The sequence below is a fragment of the Zootoca vivipara genome, chromosome Z2 (assembly GCF_965207765.1).
Source record: "Zootoca vivipara chromosome Z2, rZooViv2.hap1.1, whole genome shotgun sequence".
Lineage (NCBI taxonomy): Eukaryota > Metazoa > Chordata > Lepidosauria > Squamata > Lacertidae > Zootoca > Zootoca vivipara.
Genome location: NC_142585.1, coordinates 863744 through 874442, shown reverse-complemented (window position 1 = coordinate 874442; position 10699 = coordinate 863744). Strand labels below are relative to the sequence as shown.

The window sequence follows — 10699 nt, the reverse complement described above, 5'->3', positions numbered from 1 at the left end:
CTGGCGACGCCGGTCGGAGGCGTTCGCCTGGGCAGGGGCGGGCCCTCGCGCGTCCTATTGGCCGCGCTCCTCCCCCACCCGGCAGCCCGCGCAAACGGCAGCCAATGGCGGACTGAGGTGCGTTTTAGGTTCCCCCCCCTCTCTGTGCCTCTATCCCACAGCAAGGTTTGGGTGAGAGGCGAGAAAGGGACAAAGGGGGCAGGAAAAGGGGAGGCAGTGGGTGGCTGGAAATGAGGAACGAGCGGCGGGATGGCGCCGCGGGGCCCTGCGCAGGCGCGGTAGAAAAAAGCGCTGTTCCTTAAAGCGGCAGCGCCGCGGATTCGGGTCGGTCTGCAGGGGGCGCTGGAGCGCGCTCTTGCGTTAAAGCCCCTGCCTTTAAAGCTATGCATGTTCAAATACGTACTGTGCATAAGCGTGGGTGGAACTCTTGTCCACATGATGTCCAGGAGCAGCTGCAAAAATGTGCTGGGTTTGGCAATAGGATTGTGCGCACCGATCCTGTGCATTATTTTTTCCCACTTAAGAGGGAGGTAAGTGCGGTTTAAAAACTCAAAAATGCATGAAATAGTAGCAAGCAAAACAGTAAAGGTAAAGGGACCCCTGACCATTAGGTCCAGTCGTGACCGACTCTGGGGTTGCAGCGCTCATGCGTTATTGGCTGAGGGAGCCGGCGCACAGCTTCCAGGTTGTGTGGACAGCATGACTAGGCCGCTTCTGGCGAACCAGAGCAGCTCATGGAAACGCCGTTTACCTTCCCGCTGGAGCAGTACCTATTTATCTACTTGCATTTTGACGTGCTTTCGAACTGCTAGGTTGGCAGGAGCTGGGACCAAGCAACGGGAGCTCACCCTGTTGCAGGGAATTGATCCGCCGACCTAGCCAACCTTCTGATAGGCAAGCCCTGGGCCCTGTTTAACCCACATCGCCACCTGCGTCCCTATGATGGTTTTGGGAAGGTGGTTTACAACCCAATATTCATTGCATCTATATTCCACTTTTTCCTCCAAGGATATCATGGTGGTTCACACCGCTCTCAGTCCCAACAGCAACCCTATGAGGTAGGTTAGGCTGAGTGGCCCAAGGTCATACCCAATGAACTTCATGTTCAAGTGGGGATTCAGACCCTGGTCTCCCAGGTCCTGGTCCGTCACTCTAACCACTACACCGCCCTGTCTTCCCTAGAACATAACAATGTATGCCTATACTTATCATCATATATAATACAAAAATTGGAACACTTGCATAAATGCAGTTATAATAAAAGGGAATGCATAATTCAATATGGATGGATGGATTCAGCTAACCCGATGCGCCAGCAGTGCAAGGACTCCTGCTAGAGCAACGTCTTCCCACCTTTAAAGTAATAATGTGTAAAATGCAGCAAGTGTTTACTTGGAAGTAAGGCATGTGTTCCATCAGAAGGTCGGCAGTTCGAATCCCCCGACAAGGTGAGTTCCCGTTGCTCGGTCCCAGCTCCTGCCAACCTAGCAGTTGGCAGAAAGCATGTCAAAGTGCAAGTAGATAAATAGGAACCGCTACAGCAGGAAGGTAATCGGCGTTTCCGTGTGCTTCTCTGGCCACACGACCTGGAAGGCCAATAATGCGAGATGTGCACCGCAACCCCAGAGTTGGTCACGACTGGACCTAATGGTCAGGGGTCCCTTTACCTTAAGGCATGTGTTCAGCCTGGCCTATTTCCAAGTTGTTGTGTGGGATTGCTATTGTACACTGGAGCATGTTTCTTCACAAATCTCACAGTATGTTGTAGTAGGAAAGTTACTACAGAGTATAAACAAAAACAAAGACGTAGAAAAAACCCCAAAAGTGACTGTAATAGCTCCGTTGGGTACAGCATGGTGCTGATAATGCCAAGGATGCAGATGCAGTCCCCCTATGGAACAGCTGCATATTCCTGCATTTTTAGGGGGTAGGACTAAATGATCCTCAGGGTCCCTTCCAACTCTACTTTTTTTATGAGTCTATGATTCTGTGTTTTGATAGACAGCCTGTATGTGAAGAGATGTCTTTAAAAAGCATGTGGCAGGATATTGTTAGGAGAGTCTGCTTACCTAACATTATTGAGAAAATGTCAAGGATGTTTGTGCTGGGAAAACTCGGCCTTGAGATAAGGCACCTGGTACTTCTGCCTGACAATTCTTCAGCTCTGATAATGCAGGCTGGCTTTTTCCTCTGAGAATGTGAGTTACTTTCTACACATGTGTAAAGCTAAGGTGAGGGAACATCTGTGTAATTTTTAGGCCTGTGAATCCCACTTTTGTGAGTTCCCCAGCGGCCATTGTTGTTGAGACTAAATAAAGCAGTCTCAAACATCACAATTGATGTGGCTGATTGAAGAAAACCCAAGCTAGGAATAAGCCTAATTGAACACAGTGGGCTTACTTCTGGGTAGACATCTAGAGGCTTGTGTAATAAATTAATATGCACATCTACTGATGTGATGAGGTGAGAAATGCACATAATGAGTTTTGCTTATTGGTCTGACTTATTTCCAGGGATCTGTGCCTAGCGGCATGCTGCACAACTCACTAAGGACTTCAATATTTTAGTGGCTTCAGAATATGGGATACCTTCCAATCCTCTCCCCATTACACTGGAAAATACACTGAATTGTTACAAGCTAAAAACGGGAGTAAGAGCATCTGTAGCCATCATTTTTACAAGTACTTAAGATTGTGCTGTTGTTTCATTCTGCTTAATAAGCTTTAGTGTAATATTAAGCTTGTGTATGCTTCCCCCCCAAAAAAGTCAATAAAAAGTATGTATCCATTTACAGTGGTACCTCTACTTACGAATTTAATGCGTTCCGAACGCACATTTGTAAGTCGAAAAAATGTGTAAGTCAAATCCCATAGGAATGCATTGGGAGAAAAAAATTCGTAAGTAGAAGCAACCCTATCTAAAAATTCGTAAGTAGAAAAAATCCTATCTAAACCGCATCCAAGATGGCGGACGGAGCTCTATTCGTAAGTAGAAACATTCGTAAGTAGAGGTACCACTGTTTTCATCATTCATTCATTCCTTTCCCCATTGGTTGGGTGGTTGTAAAATGCTTTCTGTTGCCTTGGATAAGATAAACTCAGCAACAACAACAACAACAACAAATAATAATAATAATAATGTCTCCATTAAACAGGAGGTTGCTGGGGCTCACTCTCTTCTCAACTTCGTGACAGCCAGCACTTCTGAAGGAGAAGGGACAGGCATAATTTGAACCCAGGGCTACCAATGCTAGGTGGAAGTAACCAGCCAGTTGGATTCCAGCAGGGCTTTGCAGGACATGGTCTTACCTCTCCATCCTGGTTTGCAAAGAATAGCCAGACCCCTCCAGGGGTTGTTAATGAACATAACATGCATTATGTTAAATATGCCCATGGATAGCGTATTTGCCTCGGCCATTGCACTTTTGCAACAGTCCCACCAGCACTGGCACCACCAGCACTCTTGAAGCCTGATGACCAGCTGCAGTGCGCAGAGCAACTGCAGTGCTCTGTCCTGGCCCCCGTTGGAGGATGCGATACCTGGGCTCCCAACACTTTTATTTCCAAAGTGCTGTATTATTGCATAGTGCATTATTGCAAAGTGCTGTATTATTGCATAGTGCTACAGTAACAACATAAAAGTCCACTAAAAATTGTGCCTTCATGGATTTTTCCCACACTTCACACCCACTGACTCACAAGGCAATAAAAGTGGGATACATGAGCAGCCAGGTGACAAGCATTCAGATGGACAGGTGCAGCACAGGCTAAGCACATGGTAAGGTGTCAAGAAGCCCCCAGCACTTGACATTTCCCCAAGGTCCCTTTCTGAAGATCACAGTTGTTTATGTGGTGGTGGTTCTGAGTCACAGGACTGGGAAAGCAAGCTGGCACCCCTTTCAGCAGATCAGTTGCACCAGAGCAGCCTCTGTATCCTTGGTGATGGAGGCAGGCTCCACAAGGCCAGCTCACTGTCTGCTCTGTTTCCTGGAGGGGAAAGGCTCTTACTGTACTGGACACCCAGTGCATGGGGTGACCAGTAGCATTGAGGTGGGCTATTCCCATGACTGTCCACTTGGCCCCTCCCCTCGATGTCTTCCAGCCTGCTTGGCCCCCTCCCTGGGATCCAGTCCCTCCCAGTTCCATTCTCATCCCAGTCCTCCTCCCACTCTGGCCAGTCCTACCAAGAGGTCTCCACAGGACTCATGACATCACCCCCTTGTCCAGGTGTCCCCTGCAAGTCTCCCTCTCTCTGCAGGGCACAAGCCTGGGTAGTGTCTGGAGGTCCTGGGCTGCCCAGATGACAAGACCCCCCCCCTTTTTGGCCTCAATTATGTGGTCCAAAGAAAAGCAGAGCAAGATGTTTGACACCAGCTGGGCTGCAGGAGGAGGCCTACAAGGTGCCATCCAACCCACCTTAGGGACTCCAGATTTCTGTAGCTTTACTCCTTAGCCTTTTCTTCTCCCAAAGATATCCCACAAGACAATGAAGGTTTAGGGCCAGAGTTTTTCTTCTCCAATATCTTCAATCTTCCCAGGTGGATGAGCCCCATCTGCCCCTCACTTCCCTCTACATGCAGAAACTGCCTTCTTGACCACTTGGCCCCCTATTGAACTTGTCTATTCACTCAGCTGGAGCCTGTCTTCGCTTGCAGGGTAACTCACCAAGGACTTGAGACCCATTGGCTCCCCTCACCTGGTGTGGCCGCTGTTGCATGCTGACAACTTATCAGAGCCCCAGGTGAGAGCTGAGTGCAGGGTGGGGACCAAAGGTGGACAAACTACCCTGGAAGCAGTACGATGTGTCCCCCACCAGAGATACTGCCCCTGCCCTAATACTCCAAACACCCCACACAAGTCCTAAGACTTGAGCTTCTCTGGAAAGCACCCATAAAATGAAGAGTTGTCTGCACATCGTCCGGCAGCTGCCATAACTTGTCTTTGGGCCCATAGCCTTTCCAATGAATTATTATTGTTAAGATTTATTAATTTTACCTGCTCAGCACCCCAAGTCCCCAGGACAGGTTACAACAGTTGAAACACAATGCTATACTTAACACAACTTAAAATCACAAGTATAAATTGGCTGGTTGGTTAGCATCTGTCTGTCTCAGGAGACAATGTAAGAGTGCCCCATTGGGGTTGAAGTCCAACTGTTGAAGAGTTACAGCACTTGCTGTGGCTGCAGGGACCAATACTGGAGAGGCATGTTTTGCTGCAGATGAAGACATCCAGTTATGCATGAAATAGGAAAAATATCAGGGAGAATTATTGCCAATGCAATTTCTCCCTGCTTTCAAAAGACCCACATAGATCTCTGAAAATCCTCCATGGGTTGGCATTAAAGAGATCCTGAAACCGAGTAAAGGGGAAGGAAAGCGGCTAGTATGCCTGATATTTATTGCAATACTATTGGAACAGAGTCCCCCCTCCGTAGCCAGAAAATGTTTTTCCTATTTCTTGCTGATGCAGGTGCACCATGGGTCCTAAAATATGAGTATCAAGTGTCAAAAGCCAGGATAAAGAGTTGTGTGAATGCCAGTAGCAGTACCAAAAAAAAAAAAAATCGGGGCTGGGGGCATAGAAAAGGAATATTTAATATATTTATAGGTGGATGGGTTGTGTGTGTCCTACATGTTAAGATCTCTGAAAAAAATATAACCGTGAATGCTACCACAGGAATACAGCATTGTGGAAGTGTGAGCTCCTTGTCTTTTTGCAGGGGGCCCTCTGGTCCATGGGGTCACGAAGAGTCGGACACGACTAAATGACTAAACAACAACAACTCTGGTCCCACCCATGCCAGAATCAAGTATTGCAGCTTCCTGTGGTGGAAGCCTTGAACTCCTCATTGATATCTACGATAACCGGTGGCCATTCACCCAGATGGAGAGGGACTGCACGTGGCAATAGTGAATGAACAGAAGGCAGGGAGCACTTCACACAGGCAGAGGAAACTGGAGCTCATATTCCACCAGATTGACTTGAGCCTCCACTGGGAAAGATTTGACCCTGCATACATCTAATTTGCAGCAGGGTGAGGGAACAAGTGCTCAAAGCACCCCATGTTCCTCAAGTGCAAAGTGCCTTTAATCAGGTGCCCTGAGGCTGAGCCCCTCTCCTAAACTCTGGGTCCCTACTCAAGGGGCTCATGAGACAGTGTGCAGGGGAGGAAGAAGTGAAGCAAACCGAGGGTACATCACCGTCAGTTTTATTTTCTGCTGCTGTGCAATTGCCCAAGAGTTACATCCTGCGCTCTTTCAGAACAGTGTAGGTGGGGCTGGCAGGTGAGTCTGGGTCTGATTTCTGAGGATTGGACTCTCCCCACTGACTTCTATTGTGTGCTTTGATCTGTAGCATCCTTCTTTGCTGGTGGAATTTGCACCAGGTGACCAAGCTGAATAGGCATAGGAGCCAGTTCCCTAACTCCCAGCCACTCTGGGCGGCTTCCAACATATATAAAAACATAATAATATGTCAAACATTAATGATAACAGCCTGATCCAGTACAAAAAACTCGCAATGTCTTTAAAATAAACAACTTCTATCAAATGAATCAATATTCAATAATACATTAGAATCTAATAGTAAACAGTAAAATTAAATAGCAGCAAATAATACCTAAACAGTTTACACTTATCAATTGCAATAAAGAATTACTAAACTATAATCAATAAAAGTAACGGCAAGTCATAAACCAGGAAACATACAAAACCATGTAAAAATATCAAATTGAGAAGCAAAGGGCATGTGTTTTTCATATCATATGCCCTTGGGGTGGGGGTGGGGGCAGGATGTTTCATAGCTATTGGCAAACTGCCCCCCTGCAGAATATGGGCCTCCTGCCTGCCCCTGTACTACTGCCAGCCCTGCCACCACAATTGACTCTCGCCCACAGGTACACCTACACTGCTGCCACAAAACCCCACACATACACTAAGTAGAAATACTGCATGCAACACTTGTTGTTGTTGTTGTTTAGTCGTTTAGTCGTGTCCGACTCTTCGTGACCCCATGGACCATAGCACGCCAGGCACTCCTGTCTTGCACTGCCTCCCGCAGTTTGGTCAAACTCATGTTCGTAGCTTCGAGAACACTGTCCAACCATCTCATCCTCTGTCGTCCCCTTCTCCTTGTGCCCTCAATCTTTCCCAACATCAGGGTCATTTCCAGGGAGTCTTCTCTTCTCATGAGGTGGCCAAAGTATTGATCCCTTCATGGATCAATGCCTTGTCGTGGTGAAGGGGCTTGAATAACTCAGAGAAGCTATGAGCTATGCCATGCAGGGCCACCCAAGATGGACAGGTCATAGTGGAGAGTTTTGACTAAACGTGATCCACTTGGAGAAGGAACTGGCAAGCCACTCCAGTATCCCTGCCAAGAAAACTCCATGGACAAAGACAACAGGCATGCAACACTAATCTCTCACAAAACAAATGAAACTGATCTGTAGAAAACACAACTTGAAAAAAGAGACAATGCATGTATTTTTGTAAATGATGAAATCTTTAATAAAAATGGTTTTGTTTTGTTGTTGTTTTAAAAAAAACAATCTGCCACCTGAGGCAAGTTGCTTCACCTTGCCCCGTGAAAGTGCCGGCCTTGCTTAAGATTCACCAGACTCGGCTCACTCAGCTCGGCCCCAGCTAATCTGGGATGGAGAAGTCACACCTACGTATCCCTTTGGCTAAGAGGTGATTAGGGACTTAAACATGGCCAAATCTGTCTGAGCTGGGCACCTGCCACATCCCAACTCACTCATCCCAATGGATAGAGGGTTAGGATTGCACGTAGTTCTGCTGCAGGATGTTCTCTGCGGCATCCCCAAAGTTGTGGAACTCCTTCCTGACAGAGGTGTATCTGGAACCAGCACTGCAGTTTTAATTGTATGCTGAAGACTTGCTGTTTTTCCTTGGCCTTTGGCGCTTGAGATATATTTTTCAGGAGGCACCCTGGTCTTGCGATCGTAATTTGTTTTAAATTAGTGGGGGTTTCCCCCCATGTTGCATTTTAAATTGTTGTGACCTGCCCTGAGAGCTTATGGTGGCAGCTGGTAATAAATCAAATTAATAAAATTTGATTTATTAGGATAAACTTTCTGACAGCAAGAGCTGTTCTGCAGTGGATCAGACTCTCATGAGAGGTGATGGACTCTCCTTCTTTGAAGTTTTTTTAAGCAGAGGTTGGGTGGCCATCTGTCATGGATGCTTTAGCTGAGATTCCTGAAATGCTGGGGGTTGGACTAGATGACCCCTTGGAGTACCTTCCAACTCTAAGATAAAAGATATCTATCCATATTCCGCAAATTATAAAAAAAATTTTGATACTACACTGCACTGAAATGTTTAAATGTTTCTTTGATTGTGCTTAAATCTTCCTGCCATGCTTGCCATCCTTTCTAGTGCCACAGAAGATAGATCTGGGATTCAGATGACTTTAACAGATTGGAAAACTGGGCCCAAACTAGCAAAATGAATTTCAAAAGGGACAAATGTAAGGTTCTACACTTAGGCAGGAAGAAGCAGCTGCACAAATATAAGATGGGGGACACTTGACTTGCCAGTAGTACATGTGAAAAGGATCTAGAGGTCTTGGTGGACCACAAGCTGAACACGAGTCTACAGTGTGATGTAGCAGCAAAAAGGCTATTCTTGACTGCATCAACAGAAGTATAGTGTCCAGATGAAGGGAAGTAATAGTACCACTCTATTCTGCCTTGATGTCATGAACTGGCAGGACAGTGGGAAGAGGATCCTGGTGAGGGGTGTAACCATGACCGGGACCCACTGGGGCAAGCTGGGGATGGGAATGGAAAAGTTGGGGTCATGGGAAGTGCACACAGGATAACAGAGGATGGCGAGGAGATGGGGGTCATTGTGCAGGGACCAGAAGAACAGGACCCTTCATCAGAGCCAGAGAGCCCCTGTCTCCATGATCAAGGTGGACTCTGAGACATAGGGAACAGTGGGAGGTTTTGCTCCGGGAGGCTGAGACAGGCAAGAGCCCATAGCTCAGGTGGGTTTTCCTCAGCTACAGTAGGCTCAGAACAGGTGAGGGTCACCTACCTCATCCAGCCCAGATGCTGCAGTCAACATGCAAGGTATAAAAGGGAAGCAGAGCTGAGGTTCTGGGTCTGCTGCACTGCCGATGTTGATGGACCTCGGCTTGGATGGTCTGGGGTCTCCACAGGGCTGTGCTTTGACTCTGGACTGCGTTTCCTGACTGCTGGACTTTGGACTTTTCTTATGTGAATTGACCCTCAGACTGTGTTTCCTGACCGTTAAACGTTGGACTTTACATACTGTACACGCCAGCAGGACTTGCCGCCAGGTAGGCTGAGGGTACAGGACATTTGGTCAGACCACACTTGGAATACTGTGTCAAGCTCTGGACACCACAATTTAAGGATGTTGACAAGCTAGAATGTGTGCAACTAAGATGATCGAGGGCCTGGAAGCCAATCCTTATGAGGAACGGTTGAGGGAGCTGGCATGTTTAGCCTGGGAAAGAGACAGCAGATAGGTTAGCCATCTTCAAATATTTAAAAGACTGTCACATGGAAGATGGAGCAAACTTATTTTCTCCTGTTCCATAGAGTAAGACCTGAACCAATGGCTTCAAGTTACAAGAAAGATTCTGACTAAACATCAGGAAGAACTTTTTGACAATAAGAACTGTTTGACAGTGGAGCGTACTTCCCTAGGAGGTGGAGGACTCTCCTTCCTTGGAGGTTTTTAAGCAGATGTTGAGGGGCCATCTGTCATGGATGCTTTAGCTGAGATTCCTGCATTGCAGGGGGTTGGACTAGATGATCCTTGGAGTCCCTTCCAACCCTAAAATTCTGTGCTCCTGCCACACCAGTGTGGCGCCCCACAGCTCTAACCACTACACCACACTGGCTCTCAAATAGGATACAGATTAAAACTAAGTCAGTCTAATGAACTTTCCTAGCCTGCTCTGGAGATGTTGGGGATTGAACCTGGACCTTCTGCATGCAAAGCACATGCTCTACTGCCCACCTATGGCTCTACTCGCACCCACCTCCTGCTTCACAACCTTGTGATGCTGGGGAATCTTTTATTGGACCTGAAGGCTGCATTCTTTTCTGGGCAGCCTTCCAAGGGCCACATGCCAGTGGCGGGCAGGGTCAGAGGTAAACATGAGTGGAGCCATGAGTTATTGTTATTTTCTTCTGAACAGGATGGTTTTTATTCACCCAACTCTCTGGTCTTTTGTTATGACAAGCCAAAAGCATTATTAGCATCAAGGACACATTCCAGTCAGGCCAAAACATTCAGGGTGCGAAGCAGGGGCCATAGGGGAGTGTGGTCTGGGAAGAGGTTCAAAGGTCATAGAGTGAGGCCTGAATGGCCACATTTGGCCTCTGGACCTCCTCACTCTTGGCCTCCTTCATCCTATTTAACTGATCCCATCCTTGTAAATGATGCTCCTACTTTCCCAGCCTGCCCCACCTCTCTCACCCACCCTGCAGGCATCACACAACAGTACAGGTGGTCTGTTTGGGAACATCCAGGGAGATCTTGCTGCTTGTAGGTGCAGCTTCCAAAATGCGGCACCATCAAGGGCAACACATAGTAAAATGCCCCTCCATGGGTCTCTTCCATGCATTGGGCCTTCATTCTCATTGTTGTCAGGAATGTTATTACAGCACCATGACAAGCAATTGCTATTCTACTTTT

General features: G+C 47.3%; 1 protein-coding gene across 1 annotated transcript in view; it reads left to right on the top strand.

The window, feature by feature from the left end:
* The first annotated feature begins 169 nt into the window (after positions 1-169).
* ZMYM3 (zinc finger MYM-type containing 3) overlaps positions 170-10699 on the top strand; it is a 49387-nt gene continuing 38857 nt past the window's right edge. Inside the window, exon 1 of the mRNA XM_088665108.1 lies at positions 170-530. The gene's annotated coding sequence lies outside the window, so the exon portion shown is untranslated. The remainder of the gene's footprint in view (positions 531-10699) is intronic.